This window comes from Anomaloglossus baeobatrachus, chromosome 1 (assembly GCF_048569485.1).
Source record: "Anomaloglossus baeobatrachus isolate aAnoBae1 chromosome 1, aAnoBae1.hap1, whole genome shotgun sequence".
NCBI lineage: Eukaryota > Metazoa > Chordata > Amphibia > Anura > Aromobatidae > Anomaloglossus > Anomaloglossus baeobatrachus.
Genome location: NC_134353.1, coordinates 617,318,613 through 617,338,638, shown reverse-complemented (window position 1 = coordinate 617,338,638; position 20,026 = coordinate 617,318,613). Strand labels below are relative to the sequence as shown.

General features: G+C 40.9%; 1 protein-coding gene across 1 annotated transcript in view; it reads left to right on the top strand.

Annotated features, from left to right (window-relative positions):
- Positions 1-1,109: 1,109 nt before the first annotated feature.
- Positions 1,110-20,026, top strand: part of LOC142296660 (protein FAM240B-like) — a 167,069-nt gene continuing 148,152 nt past the window's right edge. The window contains exon 1 of the mRNA XM_075340538.1: positions 1,110-1,220. The gene's annotated coding sequence lies outside the window, so the exon portion shown is untranslated. The remainder of the gene's footprint in view (positions 1,221-20,026) is intronic.

Below are 20,026 nucleotides of genomic sequence, written 5' to 3'. Positions count from 1 at the left end.
GGTTGCCATTGTTTATTCTGTATTCCAATCTACCAAGTCTTCAATGTTCACATACACCTTAGCATGCTCACTGTGCTTTTGTACTTGTTCGCTTGTATACTTTGCTATGGTTATTTCGAGGTGCCAGTAAGGGGTGGTGTCGCTTTGCCAATATGTTGCCATTTAATGCAAATCCCTTGGGAAATATTAAATAGATTGTGCTATTGTGTAAATAAGTTTAAATTAGATAGGGTTTAGTGTAGGAGGATGCATATTTTAAACATAGCACCTGAATGAACAGAACTGTCTTAATTACCCAGCACTTCTGGTAAATTAATATTTATCTTCTTTCGTCAAAGAAATTGAATCTCTGTATATCTAGAAAATTCCGCTGTTCATCTGCCTGATTAATTGGAGCATTTTAATTATTTGCAATCAAAACAGCAAAATAATGTTCTTTTGAAGTCTTGAAAATAGTCTGCCATCTAAAGAGCAAAACTAATGACCCTCTCCAAAGAGTCTCTGTGCTATGTAATTGATAGAAAGTGAGAACCAAAATTCTGCTTTTCGCTTTTCTTCTCTTTCCTAGCATTGGCCATGTAACATCTTAAGCTTATTAAACATTCCACACTGTAACACTTCTGTTAATTTAGTCATTGTCAGTCTCACTCAAGCAAATATATTTTGACACAGGTCATTAGCGTCGCTGTTTCCCGCGGACGAGATGGTTTGTTGTGCGATAATGAAGAATGCATCTCTAGATTAACAGTTCTAAAGAACAACATTTTTTCTGATGTCGCGTGTAATACAATAGCCAACTGTGATCGGACAGCATTCCAGGCTTTCTTCGTATTGAGAGATCATATTGCAAAAAATTTCATGCCCCATACAAAATAGAGGGGGAAAAAAAACAGTGCTATGTTTTTAAGAGGACTTCTAGGCTTATCCTAAGTGCTGTTAAATTTATCTCATTAAAGCATACTACATCTATGTTTACTCAGAGCATGTTTTATGGAAAACACAAAAGTGTTTGCAATAGGATAGTCAAGTAACCCTAACGGACATGGAATAAAGAGATCATGCAGGTATTTGCTCTGTGATTCCAAGTGCTGCCATTGATATCTCGGTATATAATTCTAATACGTCCAACAAACTAAGCTTAGTTCAAAGGTAGAAGAGGAAACTAAAGGTAACACTTAGCAGCTGCCCAGGTGACTCGCAAGTAGACCTTCATTTTAAAGGTAAGAAAAGTTCTTATAATATTAATTGATTATTAAAATTGCATCATTTATTAGGATATAAATAGGACTCAAAATCTGTTGTAAAATATTCCAGAATCTAAAAACGTTATTTCAGCTTAGAGAACTTTAGACTTAAATATTTAATATGTGTAAATGTACATATATTGTATCAATGCTCTTAAAACCACTTGTACATCTAACAATTTTTGCTATTTTTTTAATTTTTGATCTTTCTTATCTACACATATACGTTATGTATAGTTTGAAAACAGAAAATTGATATATAAATCTTTATCTAAACTTGCTTTAGTAGATTTTAGTTCTCTAAAATTTGACAATTTGTATGGCTGACTTTGCTTCCAAGATCGCTCTGTTGTGTTTATGTTTTAATCAAAAATTGTAATTAGCTTCAGTGCTTAAAGCATATTTCTTTGAACAAAATCAATTGGCGGAAAGCTTGGTTTTGATTTTATGCATAAAGAAAGTAAGAATTCATCAAGAAAATATTGAACAGTTAGTATTGGATTAGGGACTCGGTGCTCCACTCTTCCGTGACTTTGGGTGATATTGAAACTTTCAATAGGGCAGGACATGGTGGCATGGCTATTGTTTTGTCAGATTCTCAAAACTGATATTTTGTAAATGAAGACTGTTCTGTATTGGGTCAATAGATAGCAGAAAATTTTATTCCTATATTTTTTAACATCAGTGTTTCACTTTAAATCTTTTTTAAGTCTGCTAATGTTATTTGACTTTCAACCTGACACTGCTTATGCATTTCATATAATTTTGCTGATTCTTGAGAGAACAATGAACATGAAGGTGTCTTACATTTTACAAGAGAATGACAAGAATATGACCCACACATCCAAATGACCTGACCTGAAGAAGGTTGTGAGTGCATTGCATGCTACCTTAAAATATTGATGAAAGGAATCCTTTGCATGGCGTAATGGTCCAAGATTCCCCCTCAACAGTGTGCAAATATTATTTGCAGCTATTGGAAAAATTTGGTGTAGGTGATTGCCAAAGTAGGGTCTAAAGTATGTTAAAGGATTCACTTTCTCTTGTAATATACACTCCTCAACATTAAAATTGCAACACTAAGAAAGAAAATTCTGGAATTATTAAAAATCATGGTTATTCCACAAAATATTGATTTCTGAACTCTTCCTAAGGTAAAACATTAGTATTGTTGTTTCTAAATGATTATGAACATGTTTTCTTTGCATTATTTGAGGTCTGAAAGCAATTTATTTATTTTTGTTATTTTGAGCATTTCTCATTTTCATAAAATAAATACAAAATTTATTGCCTGGAAACTTGGAGACATGTTGACAGTAGTTTGTAGAATAAAAGAACAATTTACATTTTACTCAAAAATAAACCTATAAAGAGAAAAATCTGAAAAACTGACAATTTTTGCAGCGGTCTCTTAATTTTTGGAAGAGCTGTATATACAGTGCCTACAAGTAGTATTCAACCCCCTGCAGATTTAGCAGGTTTACACATTCGGAATTAACTTGGCATTGTGACATTTGGACTTTAGATCAGCCTGGAAGTGTGAAATGCACTGCAGCAAAAAAAAATGTTATTTCTTTTTTTATTTTTTTTTTAAATTGTGAAAAGTTTATTCAGAGGGTCATTTATTATTCAACCCCTCAAACCACAAGAATTCTGTTTGGTTCCCCTAAAGTATTAAGAAGTATTTCAGGCACAAAGAACAATGAGCTTCACATGTTTGGATTAATTATCTCTTTTTCCAGCCTTTTCTGACTAATTAAGACCCTCCCCAAACTTGTGAACAGCACTCATACTTGGTCAACATGGGAAAGACAAAGGAGCATTCCAAGGCCATCAGAGACAAGATCGTGGAGGGTCACAAGGCTGGCAAGGGGTACAAAACCCTTTCCAAGGAGTTGGGCCTACCTGTCTCCACTGTTGGGAGCATCATCCGGAAGTGGATTGCTTATGGAACTACTGTTAGCCTTCCACGGCCTGGACAGCCTTTGAAAGTTTCCACCCGTGCCGAGGCCAGGCTTGTCCGAAGAGTCAAGGCTAAGCCAAGGACAACAAGGAAGGAGCTCCGGGAAGATCTCATGGCAGTGGGGACATTGGTTTCAGTCAATACCATAAGTAACGTACTCCACCGCAATGGTCTCCGTTCCAGACGAGCCCATAAGGTACCTTTACTTTCAAAGCGTCATGTCAAGGCTCGTCTACAGTTTGCTCATGATCACTTGGAGGACTCTGAGACAGACTGGTTCAAGGTTCTCTGGTCTGATGAGACCAAGATCGAGATCTTTGGTGCCAACCACACACGTGACGTTTGGAGACTGAATGGCACTGCATACGACCCCAAGAATACCATCCCTACAGTCAAGCATGGTGGTGGCAGCATCATGCTGTGGGGCTGTTTCTCAGCCAAGGGGCCTGGCCATCTGGTCCGCATCCATGGGAAGATGGATAGCACAGCCTACCTGGAGATTTTAGCCAAGAACCTCCGCTCCTCCATCAAGGATCTTAAGATGGGTCGTCATTTCATCTTCCAACAAGACAATGACCCAAAGCACACAGCCAAGAAAACCAAGGCCTGGTTCAAGAGGGAAAAAATCAAGGTGTTGCAGTGGCCTAGTCAGTCTCCTGACCTTAACCCAATTGAAAACTTGTGGAAGGAGCTCAAGATTAAAGTCCACATGAGACACCCAAAGAACCTAGATAACTTGGAGAAGTTCTGCATGGAGGAGTGGGCCAAGATAACTCCAGAGACCTGTGCCGGCCTGATCAGGTCTTATAAAAGACGATTATTAGCTGTAATTGCAAACAAGGGTTATTCCACAAAATATTAAACCTTGGGGTTGAATAATAATTGACCCACACTTTTATGTTGAAAATTTATTAAAATTTAACTGAACAACATAACTTGTTGGTTTGTAAGATTTATGCATCTGTTAATAAATCCTGCTCTTGTTTGAAGTTTATACATATATATAAATATATATATATATATATATATATATATATATATATATATATACAGTATTACAGGATATCATAAGGTGAATACACCCCTCAAATCTAAGGCTTTTATTGTATCTTTTTATGGGACAACTCTGAAGAGATGACACTTCAATACTTCAGTCAGTGTACAGCTTGTATAACAGTATAAATTGGTGTGCCCTGTAAATAACTTAACACACAGCCATTACTGTCTAAACTGCTGGCAACAAAAGTTAGTACACCCCCTAAGAGAAAATTTCCAAACTGTGCCCAAAGTGTCAATATTTTATGTGGCCACCATTATTTTAAAACACTGCCTTAACTCTCTTGAGCATGGAGTTCACTAAAGCATCACAGGTTGCCATTAGAATCCTCTTCCACTCCTCCATGACAATATTATAGAGCTGGTGGATGTTAGAGACCTTGTGCTCTTCCACATTCCATTTGAGAATGCCCCACAGATGTTCAATATGATTTACACATGTTGGGCCAGTCCAGCACCATTACCTTCAGTTTCTTTGGCAGGGCAGTGGTCATCTTGGAGGTGTGTTTAGATCGTTATCATATAGGAATATGAAGGGAGAGGATCGTGCTCTGTTTCGAGTCACAGTACATGTTGGCATACATGATTCCCTCAACTGTAGCTCCCCACAGCCGACAGCACTCATGCAGCCCCAAACCATGACACTCCCACCACCATACTTGACTGTAGGCAGGACACACTTGTGATTTTACTCCCCTTCTGGTTGACACCACACATGTTTGACACAAACTAAACCAAATAAGTTTATCTTCATCTCATCAGACCACAGGACATGGTTCCAGTAATCCATGTCCTTAGTCTGATTGTCTTGAGTGCTTTCTTGTCCAGAATCTTTAGAAGAGGCTTCCTTCTGGGATCACAGCCATGCAGACCAATTTGATGCAGTCTGTGGCATATAGTCTGAGCACTGACAATCTGACACCACACCCCTTTAAACTCTCCAGCAATGCTGGCAGCACTCATATGAAAGGACAACCACTTGATTTGATGCTGAGAACGTGCACAAACTTTTTTTGATCGACCATGAAACTACCTTCATTTTATAGACAATCATCTTGGCTATCTCATACATAAATGTGACTTGCAACTATTTAGAATATGATTGGCTATGCAGATTCTTACCATGTTACTGAATTGTTTCTGTTTCGCTCCTCAAAATCTAAATTTTTATTTGTATTATTTTGTTAGTATATTTTAAATCCCACCTTTCGCTTTCAACACTGCTTGAGTCCTTTTAAGCATGTTCTCTATCAAATTCAAGCATATCTCTGAATCTTATTTCATTCACTGAAATCTGATCCTAGGTCTCATCTACATGTTCCCAATGCTGGTGAATACTAGTTAACACACTTGGGTATGTACTCAACTGTTTCTTAAACTCTACCTACAAATGTTGATTTTGTCGAGGTCCAGGGATTATAGGGGGCCAATCCAGCACCTCTACTTTATTGTCATTGAACCATTTATTCGCCAATCTCGATGTATGCTTTGAGTCATAGTATTGCTGAAAAACAATGCTTCTTTCTGACCCTTTTAAACCCATCAAAGCCTAGTTTATTGACTTCCATCTCATCACATCAAATAACCAGTTTCCAATCTTCTACAGTCAACTTTTGGTACTTTTTGCACACTCAAAATACTTCTAATAACGATATTGAAGTTGAAGCTTCTTCACCTTTTTTTTGGCCACCATTCAAGACTTGTGTAACATGCGTAGCACAGTGCTTGCATGGACTTCTGAGATCTCACTATTATGAAGCATATGAGCCACCTCCACTGATGTGTTTGTTGTGTCAGAATTGATAGACCTTATCATAAGCCGAGTTGTTGACTCCAATATTTTGCCTGGACATCCACCTCTTGGCTTTTGAATGGATCTACGGACTTCATTTTGTATTATTCCAACTGTCATTGCACTCACATAATGCAGTTTGGCAATTTTATTGGCCAAGAGACCGCTAATGATGAAATGGATTATGCGGTTTCTCTTTTCTTGTAAAATGTTCTTCATGGCTGCTCCTTGATTTAAACCCAATACCTTTCACTTGGGAATCAACCTAATAACACACTGAGATATTAGGAAATGTGAGAGCAGGTTGTAATTTGTAGTCTAAGGGAATAAAAAGGTTTTTTCAACACCTGGACCAAAACAGTAACAATGTAGTGACATGACAATAATATGCATTACTAATCATATGTTAGATGGGTTGTAGTCAAATTTAAGTATAAGCTAGTCAAGATGATTGTCTATAAAATTAAGGTAGTATGAAGCTGTAGTGAATTGTGAGATATGGAGCCAGACAGTCGACGGTTCAAAACATTTGCTCATCAGTGTATATACACAACAGGTAAAATAAGTATTGCACACATCACCAAATTTCTAAGTAAATATATTTCTAAAGGTGTTATTGACATGAATTTCTCACCAGATGTCAGTAATAATCCATCCAATCTACATAGGCAAAGAAATGAAACCATAAATGTCTATAAAGTTAGTGATGTGTAATAATGACATATGACATAAGGAAAAAGTATTGAACCCAATAAATGGGATGTATTTAGTACTTTGTACAAAAGCCTTTATTGGTCATGACAGCTTCAAGATGCCTCTTGTATGGAAAAACTTGTTGCATCCATTCCTCAGATATTATTTTGATCCATTGTTTTATACAAACAATGTCTAAATCCTGAAGGTACAGTGAGCTTTTTTATTTTCTTTCCCTGAAACCAACTGGGAATTTCCTGGGCTATATGTTTGAGATCATTGTCTTGCTGAAATTTCCATCCTCATTTTTTCTTCATCATCCTGGCAGATGGCAGCTGATTTTTATCAAGAATGTCTTGGTACATTGGTACATTCACCTTTCCTTCAATTATATGAAGTTTGCCAGTGCCATATGCTGATAATTAGCCTCACACCAACATGTTCCCACCTACAAACTTGATTTTTGGTATGCTGTATTTGGGGAGATATGCAGAGCCTTTTAGCCTCCAAACATGGTGTGTATTATGGAACTTAAAGAGTTCAATTTAGGTCTCATCTGACTAGATTACATTCTCCCAGTACTTCACAGGCTTTTCTAAATGCTGTTGAGCAGACTTCAAACACACTTGACCATGCTTTCTGCTGAGCAAAGGCATGCTGTGTGGGGAACATGCATACAGGCTTTGGAGGTTTGATGCATTACTTATTGTTTTCATTTAAACTATTGTAACTGTTGCTTCCAGGACTTTCTGTAGCTCTCTATAAGGGGTTCTTGGCTCTTGGATAACTCCTCTGATAATTCTCCTTTGTCTGAAATCTTGTGGGGAGCATCTGGTTTTGGCCAATTTATGGTAAAATAATGTTCCTTCCACTTCTGGATTATGGCCCCAACAGTGCTCACTGGAACCTTGAGTAGTTTAGAAATTCTTCTGTAACCATTGGTATCAGTATATATTGCAACAACAAAGTTGTGACAGTTTTGAGACAGCTCACTAGTTTTACCCATTATGAAATGTTTCTTATATGGCAACTTGGTTATTAACCCCTTCACGACCTTGGACGGATCTATCCGTCATGGAGCGTGTCAGGTTAAGCCTCGCCCCCTGCCGCGGGTAGGCGGCGGCGGTCGGCACACATATCAGCTGTTTTCAACAGCTGACATGTGTGCCTGCATGTTGCGAGTGGAATCACTTCCACTCGCACCATTTAACCCCTTAAATCTCGCTCCCAAAGTCTGGCAGCGAGAATGCGCGTGGCCATGATTTTTACTTACCGCCGCCCCCACCGGAAGTCACGTGAGCACAGGGTCATGTGATGACGCCTGCAGCTATGATGTTTCACTTTCGTTTTCCCTCGGCTCGGAGCAGCGGGAAACAGGAAGTCACAGAAAGTGACTGTATCTGCTGTTTACAGCTGTATAGCTGTGATCAGCAGATAGATAAGAGCGATCGGATTGCTGATCGCTATAGCCCCCCTAGGGGGACTAGTAAAATAAAAAAAAAAAGTAAAAAAAAGTTTTAAAAAATAAAAAAAAAAACTAAAAGTTCAAATCACCCCCCTTTCACCCCATTGAAAATTAAAGGGTTAAAAAATAAATAAATATACACATATTTGGTATCGCCAGAAATGCCCTATCAAAATATAAAATCAATTAATCTGATTGGTAAACGGCATAATTCCAAACGCCAAAATTACGTTTTTTGGTCGCCGCATGTTTTACGCAAAATGCAGTTTACTCAAGAAGTAGGAGGGCACCAAATCCTGGGATCACCCCTGGCACTGAAAGCTAATAATTAATAGAGAGAAAAGAAGTGCCAAAAAACTGAGGGATCACCATATACATAATTAATCAAAAATGTTTTAGTGTATATCAAAGAACATAAAAAGCACATTTGTGTCACACAACACCAAATGGTATCACAACAACACCAAATGGTATCACAACAACCATAGACAAATTTTAAAAACATTTAAAAAAACATACAAAAAGGAGACCATGTGATTCCCTATATAAAGTGGACCAAGATTCTAACCAAGCTAGCTGGTATAATAAACAGATCAGAAGTTAGTTAAATTTTCAAAGCACATGATGTTGCAACATAGCAAAAAATGTGCTGTAGCGCTTCACAAATAATTATAATACATATTCAACCCAGCAACAGCTTATAATGCAGTCATAATATATATACACAGAGACAACCGTGGCATAAATTTTGATTAAAACATAATCTTTATTATAACATATTAAAATTAATACAGCAATTGAGTCCTAAAAAGGGTTAACTGGACTGCTGGGGTGGGTCAGATAACAGTAATGGTGGATAATTACAATTTGATCACACTTACAGACTGGAAATATAATGCAGTGGTTTGTGCATAAACACGTGTCATACTTTCCTATAAATGCTATTCAGTGATCATATGTCCCACTAATAGTTATTGGTTGCGGTCACTATTTCAGTGTCACACATCTATGGTTATTGTGATGTAACTAGAGTTTCGCCCATGCGGCAAGGGATACCCAGTGAACAATCGGCATTGCCATATCTTATAATTATCCCCACCCGCCGCGACACTACCAGTACATCACAACAGATCCATGCAACAGTTTATCCCGTATTGATTATACTGTTAAATATCGGGTTTAGTAGTGGCAGCCCATAAGCCGTCTGCACCATGTACCTTATGCACAGTTCCAAATTCCAAATTAGCTATCAAGGATACAGCACACTAGTTTATACATGAATTAAGTTCATAGTCTCCCATTGATGCTACTCCAGAGTGATGTACTCAGTCTCACAATGACCAGTTATAGTCATGATGTCAGGCATCAGGGCCAAATAATGGTTACTAGGTAACCTAAGCTTCGCCCCTGTGGCTAGGCAAGAAAACAGTCAAAACAACATGACCACGATCTATTTTCTTATCCACAATTGTAGTAAATAAAGCATTACTGACCAGTTCACAGCAAGCACCAGGCAACACTAGTCCCTACGCGCGTTTCACCTCTTCTTCAGGAGACGTGTGATGGACTGTGTGCAGGTTAGGTATATATAGTTCATTTACCATGTGCCCATATAAATTTTATTTCCCCACGAAGTGGTTCAGCTTCAAAACATCAATACAAAACACTATGGTTTGGTTTAATTAATATCCCAAACCAGAATGAAGCTATAGAAATCAATATATTATTAAAATAATTTTTATTTCAAATATCAAAATTTAATACATACAATAATAAAATTTCCAAAAGGAGTTCCACTTAAATACAACAAGGGACATGAGGGGTTAATGAGGAATATATATTAATTATACATATACATGGATTTTAATAGATTGTTTAATAATACATATCCCTGGTGAGTGATCAATCTGTTCTATAAATATAATTAAATATGCATATAGTTAGTATATATATAGATACGCATAAATATCTCTGGTTAAATTCATTTCAACCACGTGAACCATTAATTCAAACAATTAATAAATAGCTATATAATAAGGTGTGTAAAATAAATAATAAACTTCACTACTTATAAAGTGCTTATTTTTGTATAATTATTCACCAAATTCTATGAAACAAGTGCTTATAATTTATTTAATATGGTTCACATTGCTGAAGTTTCCCCAGAGATACTCAGGCTCCACAATTCCCTGTAGTCACTCATCATGCATATATTCAAACAGACTAGTAACCTATAGTATTTAGATCACCCAAGGTTGACAGCTTAAGGCTCTGTGCGCACTGGGAAGTGGAATTTTCTTGAGAAAATTCCGCATGCCCTCAAAGATTACCGCACCCGCGGTAAAAAACCGCGGGAAACCGCACCCGAAAACCGCATGCGGTTTGCCGCGGTTTGCTGCGGTTTTACCGCGGTATTATTCGCGGTATTGCCGCGGTTTTGCCGCGTGCGGGTTGGGATGTGCTTTATTGCTTTCAATGCAATAAAGCACATTGAAGAAAAAAAAAAAAAAAAAAAAAAAAAGTCATTTAATTCTGAGAGTAGATAGACAGAAGAATAGATAGAGGGATAGATAGATAGACAGACAGATAGATAGAGGGATAGATAGATAGAGGGATAGATAGATAGACAGACAGAGGGATAGATAGATAGATAGAGGGATAGATGACAGATCGCTGCATTTCCCATGGTCGGCAGTGAGTTCACATTACCGGCCGTGGGAAATGACCGGTAATTACCTCTGCTGTCTGCTGCATTCATTCAGCCTGTCTCTGTGACAGTCGCGGCTGGATGGAAGCAGCGCAGGACCTGTGGATTACGCCGGAGCTTTGGTACGGGAGGGGTTAATAAAATGGTGAACGAGGCTTGTTTGTTTTATTTAAAATAAAGGATTTTTTGGTGTGTGTTTTTTTCACTTTACTTACGGGTTGATCATGTCAGCTGTCACATAGACGCTGCCATGATCAAGCCTGGGGTTAATGGCGGTGGTCCCCCACCATCATTAACCCCTTGTATTACCTTGCCACCACTGCTACACGGTGGCAAGAAGAGCCGAGGACACGCCGGTATTGTCGCATATTGCATGCGACAGTGCCGGGGCAGCTGCGGCTGATATTCTCGGCTGCCGGAGGGGGAGTGAGGCGGGGGACATTACCCCTGCCTCTCTCCCTCCCCAGCCTGAGAATACCGGGCCGCCGCTGTGTGCTTACCTCGGCTGGAAGGTAAATATGCAGCGGAGCCCACGTTCTTTTTTTCCTATATTTCCGTTTTCTTTCTATGTGTGTTCTATGTGTCTGTGTCTATGTGTTCTATGTCTGTGATGTCTGTGTCTGTGATCTGTGTGTGTGTTTACTCTGCACGGCTTCCTCTTCCTGTAATGACATCACTTCCCTGCAAAACCGCAAGCAAGTGATGCACATTACCGGAGGTAAACCGCAAAATACCGCAGGGAATAACGCAGGAAAACGCAGTGAACCGCACAGAATTTGCTGCCTGCGTTATTCCCTGCGGGATTTCTTGATTAACATTGAGTCAATGGAGAGAAATCCCGCAGCGATGTGCGGAAAAGAAGTGACATGCACTTGTTTTTGCTGCGGGATTCCCGCAGCAAAACACGCAGCTGTCAAATTCCGCCCAGTGCGCACAGGATTTTTTTTCTCCATAGGATTTGCTGGTGATTCACTGCAGAGATGTTATGAACATTTTCTGCAGCGAAACATGCAGCAAATCCGCGGCAAAATCCGCGAAAAATCCGGTAAGTGCGCACATAGCCTTATTGCTACTTAAGTGCAAAGTGCAGGATACACGCTACTTCCTGATATAAGTGACGGACCAGCCGTATTCACCATGAACACATGGAAGGCATAAAAACCTGCACAGTACTTACTTAAATCCCTCCACGTCCCGTCACCGTGACGGGACGTGGAGGGATTTAAGTAAGTACTGTGCAGGTTTTTATGCCTTCCATGTGTTCATGGTGAATACGGCTGGTCCGTCACTTATATCAGGAAGTAGCGTGTATCCTGCACTTTGCACTTAAGTAGCAATAAAGCTGTCAACCTTGGGTGATCTAAATACTATAGGTTACTAGTCTGTTTGAATATATGCATGATGAGTGACTACAGGGAATTGTGGAGCCTGAGTATCTCTGGGGAAACTTCAGCAATGTGAACCATATTAAATAAATTATAAGCACTTGTTTCATAGAATTTGGTGAATAATTATACAAAAATAAGCACTTTATAAGTAGTGAAGTTTATTATTTATTTTACACACCTTATTATATGGCTATTTATTAATTGTTTGAATTAATGGTTCACGTGGTTGAAATGAATTTAACCAGAGATATTTATGCGTATCTATATATATACTAACTATATGCATATTTAATTATATTTATAGAACAGATTGATCACTCACCAGGGATATGTATTATTAAACAATCTATTAAAATCCATGTATATGTATAATTAATATATATTCCTCATTAACCCCTCATGTCCCTTGTTGTATTTAAGTGGAACTCCTTTTGGAAATTTTATTATTGTATGTATTAAATTTTGATATTTGAAATAAAAATTATTTTAATAATATATTGATTTCTATAGCTTCATTCTGGTTTGGGATATTAATTAAACCAAACCATAGTGTTTTGTAGGTATATATAGTATAAAGTGTCGGTCTTAATTGGGAAAGAGAACGAGCTTCCTGTGAATGGCTCGACTCAACCGAGCTTGTTATAGGAGGAACCAAGTGTCAGTCAGCAGTCCAGTTGCATTCTGGCCTATACACAGCTGTGAGTGCTTCATGTAATTCCCACCTAGTCTAACCGCCAGTAATAACGTACCGTGCCACCACCAGCGAGACACGTATCTTAGCAACGCATAGCGTCACATCCGGTCGCGTTAGTACGGCCCTGATCAGTGATACTCTGTTGAGCCTATGTCACTAAAGCACATTGATTGGCAGCAGAGAACACTCCCCAATCAATGACGCTGGGTGCTCAATTGAGCCCACGTCACTCAAGCAAGTTACTCGGCAGTAGAAAACACTCCCCGACGGATGACGCTAGTAGGGGGGCGGAGTCACCTACGTCACAACACGTGACGTTTGTTTACGATCACATGCCGTGCAACCGCCATGAAAGCATATCTCCTAGCAACACAATAGGGGGGGGCGGAGTCACCCACGTCACGGCACGTGACGTTTGTTTATGGTGGAGTCCGCCCAGCCCATCCACGCCATCGGCTGGTTAGTGCAGTGATGTGGTGCCATCCCTTCATGACAAGTGCTCATGAAAGGCAGAACCAAGCAATCCATACACACCACAGTTTAAAGCGTGGTGTCCGGTCCTAAACAGGGCCCATGATCACATGCCGTGCAACCGCCATGGAAACATATCTCCTAGCAACACAACCAGTCAAATCCGGTGATGCTACGAGAAAGGGGGAAGGGGGAGGGAGGAGGGGAGGGAGAGAAGGAGGGAAGGGGAAGAGGGCCGAAAACATCCGAACACAGGGCACTTGTGCCATGTACCCAATTCCATTCCCATTATCTCGACACATATTCAGGGTCAATCGATGTAACTCCAACACTCACAGCCATAACAATCCTGACCATATAATCATATAAATCCAGCTCACTGTTATACACAGGTATCATAACTCATCTCTTAAAGCTGACAACTCATATTCAAAGTAAATAAGAGATATGTATCCATATATGTCAGAACCACAGCCACATGGTACATGTGATCATCTCAAGATACTGAGGTGATATTCAATATACTTCCAGGTTTATGCAGTGTGGGTGGCGTCGCCACATTGAGCATCCCCAATTGGCAACAACACCCCACTGCTACTATAAGGTTTTAATGGCGTGGTAGTCTCAGAGGAATCCAGAGCCAGCTCCTCCATCCGGCCCTTAGGGGCCGGGTGAGGGAGGGGCATCTAGGCCCCGCTGGACGTCCACGCTCCACCTTATTCATATTTATGACCTCAACAATTAAAATCAATTAATACACTCATATTACCATGCCAACATATATCTCACATTTGTACAGTGCAACACAATACAGTGCAGGAATTAGATGTTATTCTTGACATAGAGTTTTTTCGTGGGTTCTTCCGCTCTGATGTAGTTGTATTTTCTTACTCCAGATCACAAATTCTCCTTATTCAAGTGTGGTTATTTGCTCACAATCCCAATTTATCATCAATTAAGTAAATAGACCGATAGCTATAAATCTTTGAATAAAAGGAAAGGATGTTAGTACAGTTCCTACGATTTCAATTACATAACTTAAAGTTCACCTTAATGATTCCTAGTTCCATACCCAACCTGCACAGAATTACAAATTAAAATAATTAAGAAATGGTTAAAAATTAAATTTATATCCCATGCAACCTACAAGAAAGAACTAAAACCAAAATGCTCATTCAGTCCAACGGGAGCAACCGTACCCAATGTGTAGATCCACCTACTTTCCAATTTACCTAGCACAGTGCCCAGATCACCTCCTCTGAAATCCATTTTTACTTGATCAATGGCTCTAATCTTTAGGGAGGTAGGGTTGGAACCGTGGTATGCTTTATAGTGTCTTGGTAAAGTTTTGAGATGTTCTGTATCTTGTGCTGTTTTAGATTTCTCTATGTCACGGACGTGTTCACGTACCCGAACTTTGAGCTCTCGACTTGTGAGGCCAACATAATACTTACCACATCCACATTCCGCCTGATAAATCACATTTTTTGATGAACAGGTCAAGTGTGGTCTGATAGTATATTCTTTGGAGTTTTTCAAACCAAAGAATGTTTTGGACTTGACCATGTTAAGGCACCCTTTACACAGTCCACATGGGAAAAACCCTGGAGAAAGTTGCAAATGGGGCTTCTTTTGATAACCCTGGTAACAGCTATGGACTAAGAAGTCTTTCAGATTTTTTGACCGTCGTGCTGTAATTAAAGGGCGATCCGGTAGACATTTTCTCAGAATTGGATCAACCATCAGAACACTCCAATGTTTCTGAAGGATTGAATGTAAATCGTACCACCGACTGTTGAAAGTGGTAATGAGTCTGACAGGTTGTTCTGTCTGAGTCTCTGATGCTGTAGGATAAAGTAATTTCTCCCGCGGGGTTTTAAGTGCCCTTTTATAGCCCCGCTTTATGCATCTCTTACTGTAGCCTCTATTCAAAAACCGATTTGTCAAATCCTCAGCTTGTGATTGAAACCCATCCGTGGAAGAACAAATACGTTTTGCTCTTAAAAATTGTGAAGTAGGTATACCCCTGATTGTGGCTGTAGGATGGCAGGATTGAGCGTGTAGTAAAGTATTAGTGGAGGTCTTTTTTCTATAGACATCAGTGCTGATATCTCCACCGATGGAAGCCTGGATTCTTATATCCAGGAACTCAACTTCACGCCCATATTTATAGGTCAGATAGATGTTTCGATTATTCTTGTTTAATCGACCCATAAATCGTTCTAGTTGTTCAGCTGTGCCCTCCCAGATGAACCAGATGTCATCTATGTACCTGATCCAATTCTGGACCAGGTACACGGACTCATCTGGCTCAGTCTGGAAGATCTGACGCTCCCAGGCTCCCAAAAACAAGTTTGCATATGAGGGGGCACATGATGCCCCCATAGCGGTCCCTTGTGTTTGCAGAAATGTTTCCCCCTTAAACATGAAACAGTTATGTCTAAGAATAAAATTAAGAAGGAGGAGAATCAACTCTGCAAGTTTTGGGTCCAAGTTGCTAGATTGTAGAAAAAATTCTACCGCTGAGATTCCATCCTGATGCCTTATTGAGGAATATAAGGCTTCCACGTTCGTGGTTACCATCAGGGCCTGTGTTCCGATGTTAAGGTTATCAAGTCTCTGAAGGGCTGCAGTCGTATCTTTAATGTGAGAGGGAAGCGTGAAAACTAAAGGTTGAAGATAATGCTCAATTAGGTCACATACCCTCTCACAAAGACCCCCATTTCCAGACACGATTGGACGTCCCGGGGGATTTTCCTGATTTTTGTGCAATTTAGGGATGATGTAGAATGTTGGAATTCTAGGATTGGATATTAGCAGAGAATCCATGACTTTCTTAGGAATAATTCCTTCTTGAAAGGCTTTGTCCAGAATGTCATGGAGCTCCGCTTGATATTTAGATAGTGGGTTATAGATTAGTTTTTTGTAGTTGTTGATATTCCTGAGAATTTTATAGGCCTGTGCTTCGTACTGGTCATTGGGCCAGATGACCAAATTCCCGCCTTTGTCGGCGGGTTTAATGGTCACATCTGGCAATGATTGTAATTCTTTTAATGCTTTCCTCTCAGAGTAGTTAAGATTGGAGGACCGATGAACATTACTTGCCAGGCTTTCTATGTCACTACTCACTAATTTAACAAAAATGTCCACCACTGGGCATGAGCTAAAAGGTGGAAATTTTTTTGATTTGGGGTATAGATGTTTTGGAAATTGTACCATCATCGATGTCCCCTCTAATCGATCATCAATAGAGGGTTCATCATTAAGTGAGGGTTCCTCAAAAAATGTACTTACATTGTCAACATCACCGGTGTCACCTTCCTTGGCCAGAGAATTTAGAGCTGATAATGCTTCCTGCTCCTTTTCGGAGCCCTGTATTTCTCCTATATTGGAATGATGGAAAAACCGTTTTAATAGAATCTTTCTGGCAAATAAATGCACATCTTTGACAGCAGTGAATTTATCAAGGTTGCTGGAAGGTGAAAATGACAGTCCCCTCTCCAGCACCTTGATTTGACAGTCTGTGAGTATATGGGACGAAAGGTTTATTACCTTAAGTTGATCATCCCGTGTGAACCCTTCATGATGGTAGATCTTAGATTGATTCTTGGTCTTATCACCATTTCTCGTTCTCATGTATCTCTTGTCCCAGGTTTATGCTTCATACGTTGATGACTCCACCCTCACTTGTTGAGGCGGTAGATGATATGGATGCATTTCTTATTGATGTCTTTTCACTTTTTTTTGGGATCTGCCATCTAAATATCTTTTTAGATTCAAAGTCTGCCATATCCCGATGATATTTTTTCCCTTTCAGTTGACTGATTTCAGTTTCCCATTTCTCTATGTCTTTATGAAAGGTTGCGAAGAAATCTTTTAAGATTGATCCCTCCACATCCCTGGTCATAGTCTGTTGCAACGCCTCCAATTCTAAATCCAAGGTCTTGAGAAGGATTGTGTTTTTGTCTATAATCTATCTATAATATCTCAACTAGCATAGCCCCAGGTTGAACCTGAGCACCCCAATTCCCAGAGTTGCAGCCTGATAATCCCCAGCCCTGGGCTGAGAAAATGAGTGCAAAAAATAGCCCTCCTCAAGGAGACAGATCTTTGACTTGACTCGTGTGTCTCTGCACCAAAGTCCAAAGGGTTAAAGCAGGATAATGTAAAGCACAAAGCTATTTGAAGGTCCAGGGAATCACCTTACCTACCCGACGCGTGTCGTCACACTTGGTGACTTTCTCAAGGGCAAAAAAGTAATGAGTAACCTTGTACTCTGGTTGTTTAACCCCTTCACGACCGTGGGCAGTAAAATTACGTCCTATTTTAACGTGACTTAACGACCAGGGACGTAATTTTACTGCCTAAACTTCATTTGATTGCCATGGCCATAGCAACGGCTTTCAAATGATGTCCCCTGCTGTTTCTTACAGCAGGGGACCTTTGCTTGACCCCAGGGGGGGCAGCATCGCCACCCCCTATCGATGATCGATGTGATTGGCTGTTCAAATCTGAACCGCCAACCACATCGATCGCACTAATTTCGGCAAAAATAATGCCCGAATTAGTGCGATCCTGTGAGATCCAGCTATGAGATGCCGCAGCTGCTGCAGCATATCATAGGTGGACCTCAAACATGCCGCCCCCAGCCCCTGCAGCACTGATTGGAGCGATCGTGCTATGACGCGCAATCGCTCCAATCAGTGTGCAGTGGGGCAGTCTGATCTGCCGGTGGCCGCCCTCCCCAGGCCTGTGCTGGTTTGCGAGCCCTCCCCCAACATGTCTGCAGCGTGCAGTGGCTGGTACTTGTGGTACCACGCCACCGCTGCTGCTGCCGCCGCCGCCGTAGCTGAGGTCACCGCTGCTGCTGCACGTGAGTAATGTGCTCAGTTTGCAGCCCGTGCGCGCTCCCGTGGTGCCCCTGCGCGCTGCCGTGATAGCCCCTGCCGTGCTCCTCCTCCCCCCCCCCCGACATCCCGATCCGCTCCCCCCGCGATCTGACTGCCTCCCCCATTATCTCTATTCTGCTTCTGCAGCTCCCTCTCCGGTCTCCCCCTCTGCTCTCCCCCCTCCCCCTCTGCTCTCCCCCTCCTCTGCTCTCAACCCCCCCTCTGCTCTCCCCCGACGTCCTCTTACATGTCTTCACCGGCCTGATCACATCTGCGTCCATCGCTGGGTCCTTCCTGGGCATTCTGCTGATCTGCCTGCTGCTCCTGTAAAGCTGTCCATCTCTCTGCCATCTGTTCCTCTGCAGTTCTTCTGGTCAGTGATCCTCCTGCTAGTCCTCTGGGTACTGTGAGTATAACTTTTTTTTTTTCCGTATCCTCTGTCCATTTTTACACCTCATCCGTCCGTGCGTCCTGCCAAGCGCTGATCAGGGATGCAGATAACGGATCGGCATCCCTGCTCAATTTTTGGCGTGACTTTTTTTTCCGTATCCCCGACGCTTTTTGTATCGCATCCGTCCGTGCGTCCCGCCAAGCGCTGATCAGGGATGCAGATAACGGATCGGCATCCATGGTCAATTTTTGGAGTGACTTTTTTCCGTATTCACGACGCTTTTTGTATCACATCCGTCCGTGCGTCCCGCCGAGCGCTGATTAGGGATGCAGATAACGGATCGGCATCCCTGCTCAATTTTTGGCGTGACTTTTTTCCGTATTTGCGACGCTTTTTGTATCGCATCCGTCCGTGCATCCCGCCAAGCGCTGATCAGGGATGCACATAACGTATCTGCATCCATGGTCAATTTTTGGCGTGACTTTTTTTTACGTATCCCCGAGGCTTTTTTTTATCGCATCCGACCGTGATTTCCTGCAGCGGCCGATCAGTGCACTGCGTCAGTGCGTTTGAAAAGTCAAATGGCGTTCCTTCTCTTCTGAGCCCCGCCATGCGCTCAAACAATTACTTTCCACCACATATGAGGTGTCTGTGTACTCAGGAGAAATTGCACAATACGTTTTATGGTGCATTTTTTCCTGTTACCCTTGTGAAAAAAAAAGCTACCTAGTTGAAGCAACCGTTTTGTGGTAAAAAAAAAATTTTTCTTTTCACGGCTCAACGCTATAAACTTCTGTGAAGCCCCCAGGTGTTCAAAGTGCTCACCAAACATCTAGAAAAATTATTTGAGGGCTCTAGTTTCCAAAATAGTGTCACTTGTGGGGGATCTCCACTGTTTAGGCACCATAGGGGGTCTCCAAACGTGACATGGCGTCCACTAATGATTCCAACCAATTTTGCTGTCAAATGGCGCTCCTTCTCTTCTGAGCCCCGCCATGCACCCAAACAATTACTTTCCACCACATATGAGGTATCTGCGTACTCAGGAGAAAATGCACTATACATTTTATGGTGCATTTTTTCCTGATAGCCTTGTGAAAAAAAAAGCTACCTAGTTGAAGCAACCGTTTTGTGGTAAAAAAATTTTTTTTTCTTTTCACGGCTCAACGCTATAAACTTCTGTGAAGCCCCCAGGTGTTCAAAGTGCTCACCAAACATCTAGAAAAATTATTTGAGGGCTCTAGTTTCCAAAATGGTGTCACTTGTGGGGGAG